Source organism: Hipposideros armiger, unplaced genomic scaffold (genome assembly GCF_001890085.2).
Source record: "Hipposideros armiger isolate ML-2016 unplaced genomic scaffold, ASM189008v1 scaffold_680, whole genome shotgun sequence".
In the NCBI taxonomy this organism is placed as follows: Eukaryota; Metazoa; Chordata; class Mammalia; order Chiroptera; family Hipposideridae; genus Hipposideros; species Hipposideros armiger.
In genome coordinates, this window is record NW_017732030.1 from 575,533 (window position 1) to 594,055 (window position 18,523).

Here is an 18,523-nt window from a genome sequence, read left to right on the forward strand (position 1 = left end):
AAGCCTTGATTCACAGTATTGTTAACACTCACCTGAATAGTGTCCTGAAAGTGGACCTTTCCCCGCTTTCCTTTAACACCCAATGTAATTCACTGATGATCTTCCAGTTTGTATAAACATGTCATATATGACTTTTCAGTTTGTGTTTTTAATTGGATTTTTTTATCCTGGATAAATTCAAACAACGCAGTCAGAGACCAATTTAAAAATCCCTTTTGATTTTTAATAGGTACTATTTCGACTTATTCTGATACTGTGTATGTAACAATAAAATTCCAGTTCTTTAAAATTCACTTATTTACTATTTAAAAGAGAGAAAATAGTGTTTTTTAAATTAATATGCATTAGTAATCTATTTTTGCATTTATGGTTGTCTTGTTTTATTTAATTGAAGCATAACCAAAGTTTTTTTTTCTGTTAATCAGTATTTAAAATTGGAATCAGAAATTAAAGTGCTAATATGGTAGTCATAAAAGCCACTTATTTATTAAGTTGTCAGTGAAACAAGGGCACAACTTTTATTTTGGCGTATAAAATAAGGTGATATGTAGCATAAGTAACTTTTTAAAAGAGCCATTTTGTAACCTGGACATTATCTGACATAAGCCATATTTCAATATTTTTTTTTCCTTTTTAATTACTGTTCACATTTCGAGCAAGAGAGAGGCGTAATTTAAGATTGAAGTTAAGCTTCTAATATACCCTTACTAAATGAAGTTCCCTATGTATTACTCTGTATGGATTTACATTATGAGGCAAACTTTTTATTTGAATCTTTCAAACTAGAGAATGTATGGGAAAAAGAATTTCACTCCACCTGCAGAAATATTGCATACTAGAAGGTGGAAGGAAAGCAGTCTATTCAGACTTATTAAGCCATGCCCTCAGAATCTACTAGATGGAAAACAGCATCATGGTTGTAGGCAATACAATTAATAATTTGGGATTTTTGAAGAAGTTTTATAGGACAAAAACGTTGAGCTTTGCTACTCTTAACATACCATTTTATTAAAACCCATTTGAACACATGGTTATAATTACCTATCTGTTACTCGTTTTGGAGGAAATCTGTCAGTTTTGGGAATTGAGGTAGGAGACACATGCTGTAAAATTATTGAATTATGAAAGAGATTTAGAGAATTTATTGGTCTTTTACTATCCTAAAATTTTTCAATCTATAGCTGTAACTCATTACTTGACTGTTAGATGAACTGCAGTGGCTACTTAAATGCAATGTAATGTAAAATCCTATGCCAATAGCTCATGATTCAACCGTACTTATAAATGTACAGTCATGTGTCACTTAACGATGGGGATATGTTTGAGAAATGTGTTGTTAGGTGATTTCATCACTGTATGAACATTATAGAGTGCACTTACACAAACCTCAATGGCAGAGCCTATTCCACACCCAGTCTATATGGCATAGCCCCCAGGCTACAGACCTGTTCAGCCTGTTACTATACTGACTACTGTAGGCAATTGTAACACATTTGTAAGTATTTGTGCATCTAAACATATCTAAACAAGAAAGGTACAGTAAAAATACTGTATGAAAGATAAAAAATGGTCTACCAGTATAGGACACATACCATGAATGGAGCTCCAGGTGAGTCAGTGAGTGGTGAGTGAATGTGAAGGCCTCAGACGTTACCCTACTGCAGACATTATAAACACTGTACACTTAGACTACACTAAATTTATTAAAATTCTTTTTCTTCGGTAATAAATTAACCTTAGCTTACTGTAACTTTTTTACTTTATAAATTTTTTAACTTTTTAAAACTTTTGACTCTTTTGTAATTACACTTGGCTTAAAACACATTGTACAGCTGTCCAAAAGTATTTTCTTTGTATCCTTATCCTGTAAGCTTTTTTCTGGTTTTAACTTTTTCTTTTTAACTTTTTTTGTTAAAAACTAAGACACAAACACACATGTTAGCCTCAGCCTATGCAAGGTCAGGATCTTCAGTATGGAGCTCTCTAACCTCCACATCTTATCAGGGGCAGTAACATGCATGTTATCATCTCCAATGATAAACATGCCTTCTTCTGAAATGCCTCCTGAAGGACCTGCCTGAGACGCCTCTTCAGGAGGTGTCACTCTTTTCAGAAATATGTCCATGATGGTTTGCATGGTTTCTTTCTTTTCTTCACCATAAATTTGCTTGTTAGCAGATAATGCATCTTAAACATTCCTGTCTATTAGTGAAAATCTGTCGGTGTTGGAGTCCTTTTCAAACTTTTTAAGGAGCTTGTTGAGGTCTGCAAAAGATTCTGCTAAACCATTCCCTGTGAATTTTTTGGGGGGGTTCTTCTTTTTCTTCTGCAGTTCCTTAATTCTCTGACTCCTTTTAAGCTATGCATTCCTGTTCCAGTTCCAGCAACTCCTCATTAGTCAGTTCCTCAGGAACCACTTCTAGGAGCTCCTCAATGTCATCTTCATCCACACCCAGGTTCAAGTTGTTTTCTATCTTAACCACAGCCTTGTTGATTTTTGCAACCTTTGCACTGCATCATTACGATGGCTATGTCATCACTAGGTGATAGTAATTTTTCAGCTCTGTTATAATTTTATGAGACCACTGTCATGTATGCAGCCTGTTGTTGACTAAAAAGTTATTATATGGCACATGACTATACTAGACAGATTCAAGAGTTTAATATAGAAAGTTAACTGCTTAATTTAATTGAGAAATTTGACTAAATTTATATAATATGAAGGTTAAAAATTCAGTAGTTTTTGGTTATTAGAAACATTCATCCTGTAATTTTTCTTTACAAGCTGATTCTTAATGGCATTAAACTATTATTCCTACTATCTTTAAAGAACTCACAAGTCATTTTGTCTCTTAGTGGCCATTTTGTTTTATTTTTCCCTGAATTAATTGAATTAATTGTTTTATCAAGCATTGTTTTGAAATTTGTTTTCTAAGGGATCCTCTATTTGTGTCTTTCTACTTCTAGTTCTAGTTTTTCTTTTATGTTTACCTCAACTGTTTCTTTTAATAATACAAATTGGTCTTTCCACCTTTCCTTCTGAATGTAAGAATGCAAAATAAATATATAAGTACTAGAATATGTATGTATATCCAGTTACAGTAAAAAAACAATTTAATATAATCTTGTATGGGAAAGGAATTTAAAAATCCTTTAAAGTGTGTATTGTACTTTTTGTAAGTTTGTACACCATAGCTTAGTTCCAAATAATAAACCCTTTTCTTTATCATTAAATATGATAAAGATTAAGATAACTGAGCTAAGTGGTTACACATGGTAATTAAATTTATGAAGACTGAGGGCTTTATAAAGTCTACATAAATAACTCATGAATTTCTGATCATATGATTTGGATTATTCACTATATACTTTGATTTGTTTTACAAATCAGAAAATCCTATTGGTATGTCTCTAAGGAAATACCATCATTTTACCACATTATAGGCAGAATGAAGGTTTATTACATGCCACAATAAATTAATGTTTTTCTTTATTCCTTTGATGTAAAAAATATTGTTTCCTATGTTTCTTTTCAAAACTTAAGCATCAAACTAATAAAATTTTCACTGATCATAATTTGTTTCTGAAAGGACAAGGAAAACTATTGTAATCAAAGGACCTCGCTGAGGAGACTTTACTACAAAGCTGTAGAGTATTTTATTTAAGTTTAAAATCATCTGTACCTGAGCTAACAAGAAAAGGGAACAGTTGGGGAAAGATCTGAATACTTTGTATAATCTTATATAAGCAAAATGTATATACTTTATATGCTTTTTCTCAGGTGTGTATCTCAAAATAAAAATGTAGTCAAGGACTTTTTAAATGTACCTGTTAGTGAACTTCTTTTCTAAAGCTAATTTGACAAATGTCTTTATTTTAGGAAAAAAGAAAAAAGCAACTGGAATGCTTTCGATGCCTTTGATATTCTCCCTTAACTTTTCCTAAGTTTTATATATTAAAAGTAATTATAACAGCCAAATTAAAATATTTCAGTGTTCTTTCTTATCACCAATATGTTAATATTTTCAATCACATTGATTTTATAATTGTTTTATAATGTCACTGTTATAATTTATAAAATTAAAATATTAGTTATCCAGGTTTATTAAATTATTAGAATGGAGTCAGCTCTTTTATTCAGGACGTTTTATGTTGATTGTGGTGTGTCATGTTTTAAAAACAAACAAATATAAAACAAAACCATATAAGTTACATTTATGGCATTCACATATTTTGGTTACTTTGACATGCTTTAGGTGAGTGATTATTGAGAATTTATTATAAAAATATTGAATTTCCTCACTGTGGCCTTGGATTAAATGCATATGTCTGCAGAGTAGCAGGAGTACTTGTCAAAATAAATTATAAGCTCAAGCTTCATTATCATTTGTAGTTTAAACATAGTGAATCTGATACAGTGTTACTTCATTGTGATGCTCTATGCAGTAAATTTGATATAGAACAGTTGCTAAAGGAACCCTGTTCAAATGTGTGACCATTTTTATGGAAAACATCTGGGGTAATTATAATTAGTTCAGGATGTTACTGTTTAAAAATAATCTTGAATTCATGGAGAAAGAAGCATATCTTTTTCTCAATGACTAGAATAACCCAAATTAGTATAAAAAGTTCTTTAAGTTGTTGGTAGCTGTGCTTAGAGTATAATTTTAGAGTATTCCAAAAGGAAATGAAGAGAGTAACTTTTATGTAAAATGCCAAATTGGCACTTTACACCTGTTAGTGTGTTTCGTTTAGAACAGCTGTGTCTTTTATTATCAGTAAACAGATGCAGAAAGTAATGGAATGTTTTAAAGCAATATGTTAATCCTGTCTTCCACTACTGAACTGTCTCACAATATAGTGATTAAATATTGACTGTGCAGCTGTTACTTACAATTATAGAATTTCTTAGTTAATTTCTCCTTCACAGGCCTAAATGTTTTAATATTTCAAGATCTAATTTCTAATATTAAAGTGTTTCATAATGTAGTTTGTTTATTGTAAATTGATTTTGAAAGAAGTTATTTGACTGCTATGGAGACCAATTCATATTTTTATAAAATTCTTATTGTTTGTATGTACTGACTAATATTCTGAGTAGGATAAATAATTTTTTAAAGCATTTAAAAATAAATTGTTCATGAATATGATGATGATTATTCAATATAGCAATTTTAATTTCATGCTTGAAAACGACCATCAGTGAGCTAAATAAGAAATTGTGATACCTTCATTAAATATTTATGAAGCAGAGTACATAACACTTTCTTAGAATAATTACCATATTCAGGCAAAACACCCTGAAAGTTGTTTCAAATCTAGCCCTTTTGAAGTTTAAGTATGTCTTAATCCTTACATCTCACCTTGTCCGAGGAGATATTTTAGATGCCACTTCAGTAGTAAATACTTTTATACTTAAGTTCGAAGAGCAATTGTATTAGTTAAGAGTATTATTTTTAGTAGCTAACGTTTATTGCACTCCTAATATATGAAAGGTATTGTGCAAAGAACTTTATATGTATTAGAATATTCTTTCTCCCTTTTTTAGATGAGGAAATTCAACCGTAGAGACATGAAATAAATTGACCGGTCTTATAGCTGGGAAGTGGTAGAGACAGGCATTTTTACCCTCAGGCCTCTTGTTCTTAACAACTTTGCATTTCCCTGCCTTTAGCATTTAATACCAACGTTATACAGAGGAGAAATTATGTGGAAAGTAAACTTTGACAGCATCTTTTTTTGAAGTCTCTATATGCACCCCAAAGTGATGATTATATCATTCAGTCCTCTTGCCTAAAAAGCAAACAATTAAAACATGCTTGGAAACATGGTGAGCTCCAGTTCTTGGTATCTCACCGCCGATGACTATGTCACTGCTCTTCACTATCCTCAGAAGGGTCCCACAGCACAGGTGGCATGGCACAGTCTGCACCACAATGTTCACATGCCCCTTATGAGTTTGCCCCCACTGTGCTACTTTGTGGAAACAACTCCAACAATCTGTTCCCCTTCCCAAAAAAACCTTTCTTTGGTTCAAGAGATTTTAAAGAGCACCATGATGTAATTTCTACCTATATGATATTATTTTATTTATGCCTTAACTAGAACTGTCAGTTGTGATTGAAACTTATTTTTATTAAATGATTATTCTGTCAGAAGTTATCACCTACTACTTCTACACCCTTAGTTTATTTTGTCATTTGTCATAGGAAGTATCCCATTTGATATATGAAGAAACACTGAAAAATATTAAATTTATCAAGATCACAGTTACCAAATGATGTTTGTATGCATTTGATTAAAAGAAAAATCTGAAAAGCTAAAAGTGTCCAACTAATTATTTTTGTAGAGAGTTTTATGATGGTTTCCATTTGTAACAGATGGTTTCTTCAATGTAGTTTCCCTTGACAGTGATGAGAATGCTTATAAGATTAAGTAGGATCAGCAACGTCATGAGGTATTGCTAGAAGAAATTTAATATAGTGGAAGTCCATTATAAGGTTGTTCTTAAGAGGCAGAATGTTCTTGCATGCATGCTGTCTGAAATATCATCAGAAGGATGGACACATCTTTTTGCATGCAATAATAGGAAATATATTTCATGTTATCAGAGTTTTAAATGAATAAAGATTCACATATTTTGCTAAATTTAATCAGCTATCCTGTAGTTACTCAGCATTACCATTTATTAAAATTATTTTTGTATCTTCATCAAAACTAATGACCCAACACAAAGAATATGAGATAAACAATAAAATTATTGTTTTATGTAGTACAGAGATTTCCCAGGCAGAATTATTTGGTGGTTCGTTTTTTTCTTTATATTTTTGAAGACTTTTTTTTTTTTAAGATTTTATTGGGGAATTGGGGGAGGGTAACAGTGTTGGGGAATTGGGGAAGGGGACCAGCCAAGTTGTTGTTCTTCAGTCTTTGTTGTGGAGGGTGCCAGTTGCCACCCGGCTGCCTGTCGGCAGCTCGTGGTTTGTAAGCTTAAGGTGCTGTGTTACAATCTTGGTTGCGGGTGGGCATAGCCACCATCCCATGCAGTAGTTGAACCAGCAGCCTTGTTGTTAAGAGTGCACGCTCTATCCACTGAGCCATCTGGGCAGCAGCTCAGCTCAAGGTGCCTAGTTCAGTCTTAGTTGTGGGTGGGCGTAGCCCACCATTGAACAGGCAATCTTCTTGTTACACCAGCTGAGCCACCCTGCCACCTGTTGGCAGCTCAGGGACAGCTCAGCTCGGGCGCAGCATCACTGGCCCATGTGGGAATTGAACCGGTGGCCCTGTTGCTCAAAGCTTGCACTCTTAAGCCAACTCTTAACCAACTGAGCCACTCAGCCGGCCCTGAAGATTTTTTAAAAATGAAAATTTTGAGATAATTGTAGATTTACATGTAAATTTAAGAAATAATAATAATACAGAGATCCTGTGTACCCTTTACCCAGTTTCCTCAATAGCAACATTGCAGAACTATATAGTACACTATCCCAGCTAGGACACTGATGTTAAAGCAGTCAAGATATAGAACATTTCCATCACCACAAGGAAGGATCCCTCATGTTAACCTTTCATAGCCACATCTATTTCCATTCAACCACAGTCCCTTAACGCTGACAACAACTAATCTGATCTCCATGTCTATAATTTTGTCATTTCAAGCATGTTATATAGTTGTAATCATACAGTGTGTAACCTCCTGGGATTGGCTTTCTTCACTCAGCATACGCGTAATTCTCTGGACATTCATTCAGGTGATCGCATGTATTGGCAGTTTGTCCTTTTCTATTGCTGGTTGGTATTCCATAGTATGGATGTATTATAGTTTGTTTCACTCCTCACTCCATTAAGGACATCTGGTTTGCTTCCAAAACAGTGTAAAACCTGCTTACTTCCACAGTACTAAGTTTTACAGTTTGACGTTTTACACTTAAGTCCATGATGGATTTTGAGTTATTTTTTTGTATAAGGTGCAAAACTTAGAAACAGGTCCTTTTTTAGGCTGTGGGGGTAGGGAGTGGGGGATGGGTAATGAATGCTAAATTGATCCATCACCAGTTGTTGAAACAGCTATCTTTGCTCCATTAAATTGCCTTTGCACCTTGGTAAAAAATATCAGTTGAGGACATTTGTGTAGCTGTGTTTCTTGGCTCTCTTTATGTTTCATTGGTTCTACGTGTGTATCCCTCCAATATAAAATCTTTATTACTATAGCTATATGATGTCTTGAAATTGAGCATACTGATTTCTCACTTTATAATTCTTTTTTTTTTCAAAATTGTTTTAGCTCTTCTATCTCTTGTATCCTTCATATATATTTTAGAATAATCTTACCTAAATCCACAAACATTCTTGCTGGAATTTTGCTAAGAATTGAATTAAAGTTGTATGTCAACACGTGGGGAGTAGAGTATTGAAATCTTTACTATACTGAGTCTTCCATTCCATGAACACAGTACGTTTCTCCATTTATTTAGGACCTGTTTTTTCCTCAGCATTTTGTAGTTTCAGCATCCAAGTACTATATGTTTTGTAAGATTTATATGTAACTATATCATTTTTCTTGAATGATTTAAAGAGTATTGTAGTTTTAAATTTTGGTGTCCATATGATCATTGCCAGTATGTACAAGTACAATTGGTTTTTTGTATACCTTGTATCCTGCAACCTTGCTGAACTCACTTATTAGTTCTAGAAGTTTTCTTTAAATTCCTTGGGAATTTATATAGACAATCATTTCATCTGCAAAAAGGGACAATTTTCTTTCTTTTCAGTCTCTATACATTTTATTTCTTTTTCCTACTTTTTTGCCCTGGCTATAACTTCCAGCACTGTGTTAAATAGTGGTTTACGTCCTTTCCTTGTTCCCTATCTTAGGGAGAAAGCATTTGGTTTTGCCATTAATTATAATGTTGACTGTAGGTTTTTGTATGTACCCTTTATCAATTTGAAGAAATTTCATCTATTTGTGTTTTTCTGATTGTTTTTAAATCATAAAATGGGTGTTCAATTTTGTCAAATGCTTTTTATGCATCAATTCATATGATAATGTGATTTTTCTTTATCTTGTTAATATGGAAGCATTCATTAATTTTTCAAATATTGAACCAGCTTTGTGTCCCTGCAATAAACCCTAATTGGTCATAGTGAGTAAATCTTTTTTACATATTGTTGAATCCTATTTGCTAATATTTAGTTAAGGATTTTTGCATCTATATTAATGAGGAATATTGGTCTGTAGTTTCCTTTTCTTTTTCTGTATTAGGTTTTGGTTTCAGGGTATTACTAACTTCATAAAATGAGTTGCAAAGTGTTCCATCTTCTGTTTTCTGAAAAAGACTGTGCAGAATTTCTGTCAATTTTTTCAACATTTCGTAGAAGTTTGGGCCTGGATTTTCTTTCATTGGGAGTTTTTTAGATGATAAATTCAACTTCCTTAACAATTATTGGGTTATTCAAATTATCTCTTTCATATTGGTGAGTTATGGTAGTTTGTGTTTTGCTGAATTGCACTATTTCATCCAAGTTGTCAAATTTATATGTATAGCGTCCTTTGTAACGTTCCCTTATTATCCTTTTGATGTCTGCAGGGTCTATAATTATATCACTGTTTCATTCCTGATATTGATAGTTTCTGTCTTCTCTTATTTTTCTTTGTCAACTTTATGAGAGATTAGTCAATTTTATTGCTCCTTTGAAGAGCCAACTCATTTGATTTTTCTTTATCGCTTTCCTGTTTTCAGCTTCACTTGATTTCTGTTCTTACCTTTATTATAACTTTCCGTCTACTTATTTTGGATTTACTTTGATCTTTTCCTGGGATCTTGGGGTAGGAATATAGGTTATTGTTAAGAGACTTTTCATCTGAACAAACTTAATGGTATAAATTTCCCTCTCATCACTGCTTTAGCTGTATCACACATATTTTGATAAGTTTTATTCTCATTTAGTTCAAATCAATGTATTTTTTTAAATTTGTCTTGAGACTTCATCTTTTACTTATGGATCACTTTGAAATGTGTTTTATAGTTTCTGGGTGTTTGAAGATTTTCCTGTTATCTTTATGATATTGACTTCTAGTTAGATTCCATTGTGTTTGGAGATTTTTCTCTTTCTGGTATTGCTTTCTAGTTAGATACGATTGGGTCAAAGAACACACTCTATAATATTTCAATTCTTTTGCATTTTTGAAGTGTTTTATAGCCCAAGATATGGCCTAACTTAACATATAGAATGTGTATTCTGCTGTTACTGGGTGGAGTATTCTAAAAATATTTATTAGATCCTGTTGGCTGATTATGTTGTTCAGATCTTATATCTTTCCTGATTTTCTTTCTAGTTTTATCAATTGTTAAAAGAGGGGTATTGAAATTTCCACCTATAATTATGGATTATCTATTCTTTCAGTTCTATCAGATTTTACCTCATGTATTGCAGCTCTTTTCTGTGTGCACATTTCAGATTGCTATGTTGTCTTGATGGACTGATTGTTTTATCATAATGTAATGTCACACTCTGTATCTGCTAATTTTCTTTACTCTGAAGTCCACTTTATCTGAGAGTAATATAGCTATACCTGCTTTCTATTGACTTGTGTTTGTATGGTATGCCTTTTTCTATCCTTTTATTTTTAACCTGACTATATTATTATATTTGAAGCTGAATATCTTGTAGACAGCACATACTTTGATGTTTTTTAACCCACTGTGCCAGTCTCTGTCTTTTAATTGGTGTAGTAAGATCATTTATATTTAATGTAATTTTGGACATGTTGGACTGAAGTCTGCCTTTTTTCCCCGTTTCTTCTGTTTTTTCATTTGTTTTATTTCTCTGGTTTCTTGTGAGTCATTTGACATTTTTTACAATTCTGTTTTGATTTATCTTTAGTATTTTTGAGTATCTCTTTGTATAGCATATATATATATATATATATATTATACAAAGCATATATATATATATGTGTATATATATATATATATATATATATATATATATATATATATATGTATGTATAATTGTCCATTGGTGGTATCATTTTGCCAGTTCAGGTGAAGTGTAGAAACCTTACTTTCCATGATATTCTGTTATCCCCTCCCGTTCTTAATATAATTGTCTTAAGTATTTACTCTACATACATTTAGAGGCATCATGGACAATGTTATAATTTTTACTTCCACCATCAAATATAATTTAGAAAAGTCAAGAGTAGAAGTGAAATAATTATATTTATACATATTTTTTGCTTACTCTATTATTTCTTCCTTCCTGCTGTTCAAACATTTCTTCCTTTATTGTTTCTTTTCTGTTTAGAGAATTTCCTTGAGTCGTTTTTACATGGTGAGTCTCCTAATGATAAATTCTCTTAGTTTTCCTTCATCTAGGAATGTCTTTTTTTTTTTTTAAGATTTTATTGGGGAATTGGGAGAGGGAACTGTGTTGGGGAACCTGGAAAAGGGAACAAACAAGTTGCTGTCCTTTTGTTCTTTAGTCTGGTTGTGGAGGATGTTGCTTCACTGGACCATGTTGGTATTATCATTGTGCTCTTCCCAGCTGAGGCAGATTGGTTGCCAGCCATTGGACAGTGGCTCACGGCAGCTCACGCAATGCCAGCCACTCACCGTAACTTACAGCAGCCCACTGCAGTTCCACTGCAGCCTACGCTGTCACTGGTGACTCATGGCAGCCCAGCTCCAGGTCAAGCTGTTGTTTACCATCTTAGCTGTAGAGGGCACAGTGTCACTGGCCCATGTGGGATCCTAACCGGTGGCCCTGCTGCTCAGAGTTAGTGTCCCAAGCCAACTCTTAACCAACGCGCCACTCGGCTGGCCCTAGGAATGTCTTGATTTATCTGTCAATCCTGAAGGATATTTTCAATGAATATATGATTCTGGGTTAACAGTTCTTTTCTTTTAGCTCTTAAAATATATTGTGTCACTTCCCTCTACCCTCTGTTTTTTCTGATGAATAAAAATCCAGTCATCCTCATTGTTTCTTTCATTCTACTTTCAAGATTTTTTCTTTGTCATTGTTTTTCAGAAGTTTGATCATGATGTGCCTCGGTATGGATTTCTTGGGTTTATCTTTGGGGCCTCACTCAGCTGCTTGAATCTGTAAGTTTATGTCTTTTGCCACATTTGGACAGTATTTGACCTTTATTTCTTTGAGTACATTTTCAGCCCCAGGCACCTCCTTCTCCTCTTCACTCTTTCAGGACTCTGATGATATGTGGTCTGACAATTAAGTTTGCAAAGTTGTTGCAACGATGTTGCTAACCATTTTTGATATCAGAGGAATTATTCATTATGAATTTGTACCAACTGGGCAGTTAACCAAGTTTACTATTTAGAAGTGCTAGAAAGGCTGCGTGAAAAAGTTAGATGAAAAAGTCCTGAACTTTTTGCCAACAATTCTTGGCTCTTGCATCACGACAGTGCACCAACTCACATGGCACTGTCTGTGAGGGAGTTTTTAGCCAGTAAACAAATAACTGTATTGGAACACCCTCCCTACTCACCTGATCTGGCCCCCAATGACCTCTTTCTTTACCCAAAGATAAAGGAAATATTGAAAGGAAGACGTCTTGATGACATTCAGGACATCAAGGATAATACGATGACATCTCTGATGGCCATTCTGGAAAAAGAGTTCCAAAATTGCTTTGAAGGGTGGACTAGGTGCTGGCATCGGTGCATAGCTTCCCAAGGGGAGTACTTCGAGGTGACCATAGTGATATTCAGTAATGAAGTGTGTAGCACTTTTTCTAGGATGAGTTTGCGAACTTAATTATCCAACCACTTATGAATGTTAGATTTTTTTTTGTTATTCTTAGAATCCTTCAGGTCCCTGAAGATCTTTTCATTTTTAAAGCCTCCATTTTCTGTTATTCATACTGTGTAACTTCTATTGTTGCATCATCCAGTGCATTGATTATTTACTCTGATTGCTTCTGCTATTGAGTGCATCCATTGAGTTTTTTATCTAGCTTACAGTCATGCACCACATAGCGACCTTTCAGTCAACAAGGGGCCACATATGTGATGGTGGTCTCATAAGATTATAATGGAGCTGAAAAATTCCTATCTCCTAGTGACATTTTAATTCTCATGTGTTGCAGTATAATGCATGTGTTTATCGTGATGCTGATGTAAACAAACCTGTGCTGCTAGCTGTGTAAAGTATAGCATAAACAATTACAGTAGTGGGCTATCCCATCTAGGTTTGTGTAAGTACACTCTGTGGTGTTCACACAGTAACAAAGTTGCCTAACAACACATTTGTCAGAACATATCCCCACCCTTAAGCAATGCATGATATATATTTTTCAGTTCTAAAATTACCATTTGGTTCTTATATCTTTTATTTCTTTGCTGATATTTTCTAATTTTCATTTGTTTAAATCATGTTTTTAATTGTACCTTGAGCATTGGATGCTTTAAAATCTTTGTCAGATAATTCTAAGACTTCTGTTGTCTGTGCATTGGCGTGTGTCATCTTTTTCATTCAGTTGGAGATCTTTCTGGTTCTTGGTATGATGAGTGGCTTTCAGTTGAAACCTGGACATTTCTTGTCCAGAATTATAGTATCAGACACTGAATGTTATTTAAATCTATTGTTTTAGCTGGCTTCCTCTGACAACTGTCCAACAGGAAAAGGAGCACATTACCTTATTACTGCCAGGTGGGGATAGAAATTCTAAGTTTCCTAATTGTTCCCCATTGATTCCCAAGGAGTGGGGTTGGGGCTTTCATTACTGCTGGGAAGGTGTGGAAGTTCTAGCTCTCCACAGAACCTCCACTGATATCCCAGGGGTGGGGCTTGTTTTCAGCAGTGAGGATGAAGGTCTGGCTTCCTATTGGTCTTCTGTGACACCACCTCTGCAGAGTTGAGGGTGCCTTGTTACAGCCTGGTGAGAGTGGAAATCTGTGCCCTCCACGCAGGCTTGGCAATGGGGATGGGGGTGTAGGCACAGTTTTCTCTGAGATGTTTGACTGGAGTAGGTCAGATATTGTATAAAGCTCAGCCCTGCAATCCCAAGGAACTGAATACCACTTTTAGAAGAAAACCTAACCCTAGCTAACACCTTAATTGTGAGCTTGCAGAAGGTCCACCTAAACAATATTTGGACTCCTAGTCCACAGAAACTGTGAGATAATGAATGTGTATTGTTTTAAGCTGCTAAGTTTGTGGTAATTTATTACACCACAGAAAATAACTAATAGACTGCCCAAATATCCGTCACCGCTTTGCACATATAGAATAACCTCACCTCTTTCCCCAATTCTGTTTGTCAGGAGGAACCCTCTTTTCCATTGTCTTCTGTGAACCCTGGCTTTTCCATCTAGAAGGTTCTTGTCCATGGCCATATTTGAAGTGCATTTTAAAGAATATGCTCTTCTTGTGGGGTGTGCAACTTTGGGAGTCACTTTCTGCTGGTGCATTTTGGGAGCCCATCATTTATTTTAGGGGTTAAATAAACACTTGTATAAATAAGGTATGTGACTTCTTAAAAAAAAATTCTTTCAAATCTTAGGTTTCCAGTTTAGCTGATTCTAGTTTGTCTTATGTGCAGGTAACCATCGCCAAAAATCTCAACTAGAAATAGTCTTCTATTTCAGGCTTCCCTGCTTTGCCCATTCCCTCCCTGAACTAACCTGAGGCCATCTGAAACAGTATGCTTGCTGCTGCCTTGGCTTTCGTTTTCGTAAGTATAAGAAAATACTGACAGCTACAAATGCCTACATTAAAAAAGGAGAAAGAACCCAAATCAAAAACATTTACTTTATAATTTTAGTAGAGCATCTCTACTGAAAATAATGAGAATCTTTCCTAAATGGTAGCATGTACAAAACTTGGGGATCCTTTTAATAGAGGTCATGAAGAAGGAAAAATCAAAGATAACTCCCAGCTTCTGCCTTGAGCAAATGGTGATGCCATTTTTAAAGGGAAGAAATAAAGGAATTGCAGTTTGGGTGGAGGCAGTAGCCATAGGGATCAGAGATGATGAGTTTAGTGTTTGACATGTAGAGTTAGAAGTTCCTGGAAGCCATCTAACTATATATGCCCATGAGTCCATTTGTGGGTATATGGACCTCAGGGGTGGTTTAGGATGGGATGGTCTTTGGATTCATTCCCATATGTGCAGTATATGGTTTTTGAAGGTAAGAACATGGGATGAAATCATCCAAGGATAGTGTGTATAATGAGAACAGATAATGAGAAGAGATGATGGTCTAGGACAGAATCTTATGAAATATCAATAGTTCAGAAATGAGTAAAGGAAGAGGAGCATGCCAAGGATACTGGAAGCAGAGTATAGAGAGGGAGGAAAATCAGGAAATGTGCATCATTAAAGCCAGGAGAAAAGAATCTTTCAAGAAAAAAGGCATAGTCTGTATTATCAAACATTATCCAGATATTAAGAACAAAAAAACTATTAGTGAAAAGTACATGTATGATTTTGCTGAGAATAATTTCAGTGAAGTGACAATGGAAACCTGATTATACTGGATTAAAGAATATGTAGAGAAAATAAATCCAATTGGAAATTAATCTAGATACTTTTTTTCTTATTGTCCAGGTATCCTATTCAACAACTTTTGTATTTATCATTAATATTTTATTGTTCACATGTAAGTGGGACATATAGGCAATTTTTTATTATATTTCCAAGGATGGACCCACAAAATCTCACTCTTTGCAGGGCTTTCCATTTTAAGGTGTGGGAATAACTGTATATGTCCCACATCCTCAGAGAGATGCCCAAAATGTTATTTGTGTTCTCCTGAATAACTTTAACTTTGAAATACCTTTGCTGCTTGTAACATTCAGTACTCAGGCTGAAGTATGAGCTCTATCCTCTTTCTTTCTCTGCTAACTACAAAAGTTTAGAATAACAAGATATTATACACTTTTGGTCAGGGAGTGAGCATTTTGTTTATAGAGTGATGAAGGAGTTGTTTTTATGAAAATCAAATTAGTACAATACATAGCTGAATGCTCACATTTCAAAATTAAGTAAAAAACAGAGATGAATAGGAACTTGACTAATTTATATTTACAAATAAGTTCTAGTGAGAACATTAATTTTATGCAGCTATTTTATTCTTTTCTGTTTTAACTTTTAATTTAAAATAATGTTAAAAGTTGCAAAAATAGTACGCAGAATTCTGTATGTCTTTTACCCAGATACTCCAAATATTAACACTTCATTACATTTGCTTTATTATTTTCTCTTTTCTCTAAAACTTTACAGTCTTTAAGTTGCACACAAATGCCCTGAACCTCTAAATACTTCACAGTGTGCTTCCTAAAAATAAGTCTCACAATCTCAATCCAATTATCAAAATCAGGAAATTAACATTGATATAGTACAATTGTCTAACCTGTAAACCTATGCTGTCCAATATGATAACCCACTAGGCCAAATTATAATGTGGCTATTAAAGCTTAAATTAATGAAAATGAGGTTAGAAATTCAGTTTCTCAGGCACGCTAGCAGTCTAGTGACTATTGTGTTAGCATAGAAACATGGACCATTTCTGTCACTGCATAAAGCTCTGTGAGACAGTAGTACTCTAGACATTCGTATTGTGCCACTTGTTCCACTAATAGCCTTAGCAAAAGAAAAAGAGTTGTTCCAAATTTTGTTAAATGTCCTACAGTTCTTCCTTTGGTCCAGGATCCCTATCACACGTCGTCACTATGTCTCTGTTAGTCTTCTCCATTCTGGGATAATTTATCAGTCTTTTTATTTTATGACAAATGATTTTTTTTTCTAATTCTGTCATTTCTGCCACTTTTATTTGTTGGAATTCTAATTTAAAAGAGAACTTCCTCGCCTTTATTTATTGACTTTTATTGGTAGGAACTCATGGATTCTTTCATTCTGTAGTTAAAATCCATTGCTATCATTATGCTCAAATTATCCCAGAGTTGACTCATGAGAGCCCTTCAGGCTGGTTTATATTCAGATTGAACATGTCACATGATAAAAATGGGAGTGCTTTTCAGTATTGGTAACATTTAATTGAAAACCATGTAGATCATAGCATTCTTTATCTCCTGAATATCTTAAAGCTATTTAAAATATCTGAATCATCATTATACTGTTAAAGAGCAGATTATTCATCATATGATTGTTTGTATCTCTAGATTATCCTGTATCTCATGCCTGTTATTGAGAACAAGAGGATTTCACTGACATTACTTTGTTATTGCTTAACTTGGGCAAATAGTCACTGATTTATATTCACTTTTCAGTTTTGAGAGAGCTTTCATATATTTTCTGGCTCGTTAAGTGCCTTTACTGATGTTAGTGCTTGGGAAACAAGGATAACGCTACATGAGAGTTGAAATTGGCAGTTTACTCATGTACAGAAATCTTTCTCAAAAAGATTCCTAGTCTTTGGTGGGGGTCGGGAACGGGGAGAGGGAGGAATGTGAGGGTGGGGGGTGGGAGCAACTTCCTAGAAGGTCAAAACTGTGTACCCAGCGCCTAACATTAGGTTTGGCTGTTAGTGCTCAGTAAATACTTGTTGAGTGTGTGGATAAGAGCTGGGGAAGGGCTCCCCTACTATTTCTTTTATCTTAAATTCCTTTAGATCATTTTTTAACTTAATACTGTTTCACATCTGGGCCATGTTTACTTCTAATGTTTTGCTGCCTCAATATCTATAATTCTGTATTAAAGCATTCCCAAAGTGTCTTCTGTGGAAAACTGTATGTTGAAATTTTCAGAGTGGGGTGAGGATTTCTGTAAAAAAAATGAGGTTGGTCATTTTCCGGCACTTTGCTCACAGAGCCGTTCGTATGTTACTGTACTCTGTGAACCTCTAAGGGAAAGGACAATACCCAGCATGTTGAAGCTTATTTAATGATAAAACCCATTTTTCTCAGTTAGTAAAGGACTGTGGTATCATGGAACACACATTGGGAAATGCTTTTCTGGTCTTTAGAATGCTGCTTAACTTTTGTGTACTTGATATGCCCCAAATGAATTTTCTTTCTCACTAATCCACACAGCCTCTTTTCAGCTAAATATGACATGTCCTAGGAAGTCCATTGATTTCTCAAAAATCTGAGCCCATGAATTAGAAATGGCTTTAAGATGATAACTCATCTAAACATTTTCACATACTCCACTCATCAGGCAAATTTAATGCAATTAATAAAAATCATTTGGATTCTCTGTAAGCCATTCCACACACCTTACTAGATGTTTCATATTCTAATAGAAAAAGAAGTAGAAATTTTAAACATTCAAAGAATGTTGAGTCAGTCTCTTAATGGCAGAATTATACAGAGTAAGAAAAAGTCTATAGAAATAGAACCAAGAGGAGTCTATATAAATAGTAATGTGAAGAAGAGTGAATTCCTTTTTAGCTGTAACATCACATTTTTTGCATGTTGCACACATTGTTTAGCTGTTTCTAAACACATTTCCATTTACGTCATTTGTAAAAACTGCCTAGCCTCATATTCTGGAAAACTGACAAAGTTGTAATGAACAGATGCAGATTCCATAATT